Consider the following 4,709-nt stretch of genomic DNA (forward strand, 5'->3'; position numbering starts at 1 on the left):
AACAAAACATCTATAATTTCATACGCATATATATATAAGGCATGAAACCAAATGCAATAACATTAAAAAAATTTAAACTTCAATTAATGAACATGAAATTAATAGTACAGCAGGAAGAAAAGCTTTTTAAAAATAAACAAAATAACATCTTTTAAATGGAATAAAAGAAATCTTGTATGACCATTTTTTTAAAACTATTTCAACGTTCACTGTAAAAACAAAATTATCTCTTTAGTTCTTAGAAAATAAATTAAAAAATTAAACTGGCATACAACACTATAAAAAAATATAAGGGGGGGGGGGGAGGGAGGTAACATTCTGAATGATTGCATAAATTTATTGAGCACGACACTTAAAACACACAACAAGCACAAATGAGGAAAATGCATATGGAGAAAAATTGAATGGACATCTGACAGCTTTCACACCACATGAATGGAGTTCATAAAATGAAACCATCCTTAATTTCATAAATTTTTTTTTTACAACATAAAATGGTAGTAAACATTAAGAGATTTAAACTAATAACTCGAAATGAAATTATCACTAGGAATGAACATGTAAAAAAAAGAAACAGTGAAAGGAAGAAGACTGAAACATCTTTTTTTTTTTGGGGGGGGGGGGGGGAATCACGCACAAAAGTAATATTCTAATAAACAATTATTTAAATACTCCATCTAAAACCAATAGCGGAAATACATTTGTTACTTATTAGAAGAAGACTGTTCGATTAAAATCAGTAACCACAATACCAAAATTAAATCATAAAAATTGGCGATGCTAATTCAATATTGTCCGAATCAATACAGAAATTTATGGAACATGTTTTTTTAATAAATAATAAAAACATCATGCACATGAATTAATTACATATGGAAATGAGCCAAAATTGTATCCTGCATATTTCAACACCACACCAACACAGTGAATGTGTGTGTGTGAGAATTAAGACACATGCAAGCAAAATTAAAACCAAATATATAATTTAACAAAGTTGATTTCATAAAAGTTGTTTTCTCATGAAATAACTTTCATGGTCAAAACAGCAAATTTGGAACAGAAGACTCATTTCTTATTCACCAAAAATTTATGAGATGCCAGAAATGATTTCAGCACTCGCTCTCAAAACAAATCAAATACTTATTCATTCATTCCACACGTAGCAGTAGAAATTTGTAATTATAAATTATACACGTTGCTTCAAGGACTTTAAAAAATTAAAAGGAACAAAATCATTGAGTGTGTGTGGGGGGGGGGGATGACACTCTTAATGATAATAGTAATTTATTGAGCATGTCACGTAATGAACACACAAAAGTACAAATGAGAAAAAGGCATATTAAAATAAATTCAATGGAAATATAACAGCTTCCACACCACATGAACATATTGAATAGAATCAATAAAATGAAAACATCTTAAATTTTATTAAAAAGAAATTACAACATAAAATGATATTGAATATTAAAAGATGTGAACTGATAAATCGAAATGGAATGAAAACTAGATAAAGGGGGGGAGGGAGATATGCACAAAATACATACTTAATTTGTAAAATACTAACAGGAATGTTCACTTAAATTAAGACACTGCAATATGAAAATTAATTTATGAAAACAGGAGATGTGAATTTAATATTGTTCGAATCAATAGAGAAATTTAGATAATATACTTCTGAAGTGAATCGTGAAGACACACTGTACATAAATTACATATGTAAACGAACCAAAATTGCATGCTGCATACTTCCACACCACACCAACACAGTGAAAATGTGCAGGGGGGGGGAAGAGATATACATGCAAGTGAAATTGACAGGCAAAAGTATAATGGGGTGAATTTGTGTAAAATGCACACGCAACTGGAATTAATGTCTAATATTTATATATATATATACACACACACAATATTTTGAAAACAAAATTAATTTTTTATGCACCACAACTTTATGCAATTCCAGATGTTTCAATCATTTAGAAAAGATTTGATCATTTTCCATGAAAACAAAACAAAATAAATTGAATTCATTTCACTACTATCAGCACAAAATTGTAATTGGGGCGGGGGATGGTCAAAAGATGCATGCAAGCAAGAGCGAAAACCAAAAATATAATTAAAAGAAAGTTGATTACTCGTGATATTATTTCCACATTCAAAACACAAATTGGGGGGGAGGGGGGAAGTATTTTTCATGCACTCAAAATTTATAAAAAAATCAGAGGTTTCAAGCAATCAGAAATGATTTCAGAATTCGCTCTCAAAACAAAACAAAAACAAGCAGTTCATTTTTCAATTTGATTTCATTTAAAAGAAATATATGCAACCAAAAAAATTAGTTAACATTAAGAGATGCGAACTAATACATCACAATGAAATGAACACTAGAAATAAACAGTTGAAACTTTAAAAAAAAAAAAAAAAAGGGGGGGGGGGTGTAAGAATTTAATGCACAAAAACCACATTTAAATTTGTAATCAGAAAAAGGCTCCCTCTAAACCGAAATAGGTTATTATTTTAGAAAATACTTAAAAGAATGTTTAATTAAAATCGGTCACTACAATACCAAAGTTAATTCTCGAAAACAATAGACATCAATTCAAATTTGTCCGCATCATTACTGAAACTTATGCTTCTTCTTTAGTGAATTGTAAAGACACCACGTACATAAATTACATATTGAAATGAACCAAAATTGCACTCTGCATACTTCCACACCACACCAACATAGTGAAAGTGTGCAATGGGGGGGGGGGGGGAGAGACATGCAACTAAAATTGAAAGCCAAAAGTATAACGAAGTGAATGTGTGTAAAATACACATGTAACAAAAATTGATGTCTAATATATATAGACTAAAGGAAATTTATTTGCTTGTGTTATTATTTTCACAGTCAAAGTTTTGAAAAGAAAATGTATTTTTTTACGCACCAAAAATTTATGAAATTTCAGATGTTTCAATCATTTTGAAAGGATTTCAGCACTCGCTCTCAAAACAAAACAAAAAATAGTCATTCATTTCAAAAGTATCAGTACAAAATTGTAATTTCGAATAACACGCCTTGCTGAAAGGACTGTACTTCACTTTTGAGTAATTTAATAGAAAAATTTTTTTTGGTCAGAATTATTTAGATAGCAAGAACTTATCCACTCAATGAATGCTGAATTGTTTTGCAATTCTAAAAAAACAAAGTGAATGCAGAATATGAATCTATTTAAGAATGAATAGGAATTTATCCACAAATTGAAGAACACAAAGGAAGAAAATTTGGAAATGAAACAGTAAAGTTTTAATGTGTCACAAAAAGGGCTACCTATACTACCAAGGAGATTACTTAACGAGAAACTTGGTACGCAATTAAACATAACAGGTTTATTGAAGTGATTGGAATCAAAATTACAAAATCAGATATAATGAAAAATCTGAACGTAAACACTAAAAGCAGATATAAAAGAAACTGATGATATTATAAGATTTTAATACAAACTGCAAACAAACCATTGAAAATTTTTTTAGAAAAACTTACCCATTTTCCAACTGCAGTAGCTTTTGCAATTTTTTTTATTCTATTGCTTTCTCAACATATAAGAATGAGCCAAAATTCCTGAATCAAATGGCAGAATTGAAATAACTATATAAATTTTATTACAGTTTTTTGTAACAACATCTCAAGATTATGTTTGGAAAACAATTTTGACACGTCATAACAAAACACCAATGGTAGGATAATCTGACATATAACTCAATTGCTCACATTCATCATTTCACTTTCGATTCTAAAACAGTTATCACTTTCCTTCCAAAGGAAATGTCCGCCAAAAACAATTGAGATGCTACAGTGCTAAACCCGAAATATTCCAAAAGAAGCGTTATAAAAAGGAATAAAATGACGCAATTTAGCACCCGGTTGGCGTTTTTTTTTTTTTTTTTCTTGTTTTCTTTCCCGCACTGCACTTCTGGTTTTCTAATTGCTAAATAAAAAGAACACTTACAGAATTCGACGAATATAATATGATAAAAAGACACTTCCTATTTTTAACTGATAAAATAAATACTTCGCAACTAACTACGGAACAGAAAATTTGAAAAAGAACGACCGATTAAGTTACACGCCATTTCATTTCTATCCGTTGAAAAACAAACTCTTTTGCTTTCTCTGTTCGAAGTGATATTTATCGTCTGCAGCAGGGAACGAGAATGAAGGTCCGATTTTTAAGGAAATAATAATGACTTATAAAATATACTTTTAAAATACACAAAGGAAAATTGCAAATAATATTCCGTTTAAAAGACCGCCATCGAAGTTCAGGAAATGAATTTAAACAGACACGGTCACAGTTCCTTTTGAAGCAAAATCGAGCTGCAAATCGTCTGCCAATCAAAAAACTGGAAAAGTATCCTGGGACGCTAGAATACAGCCTCTACAGATTCAAACTTTTTCACTTTTCAGTATTGGCAATTGTTTTTAAATTGTAACGTTTCGTATCCGAATGATTTATGATCCTATCCGAAAACGTTTCTCAGAAATAGGATATCATTTTTCACAATTATTTTTTAATGCATACAATCCATTTGATACGTTGCAACGGATAAAGTATCACGATCTTATGTTTGAATTTTGTATTACTGTGCACGGTGGCAATTCTCAGAAATAAGATATTTTACTCGAAAATGATTCATTACAAACGTTTTAACGGATCACTGATTAATAT

The sequence above is a fragment of the Argiope bruennichi genome, unplaced genomic scaffold, assembly GCF_947563725.1.
Source record: "Argiope bruennichi unplaced genomic scaffold, qqArgBrue1.1 scaffold_25, whole genome shotgun sequence".
Classification (NCBI taxonomy): Eukaryota; Metazoa; Arthropoda; class Arachnida; order Araneae; family Araneidae; genus Argiope; species Argiope bruennichi.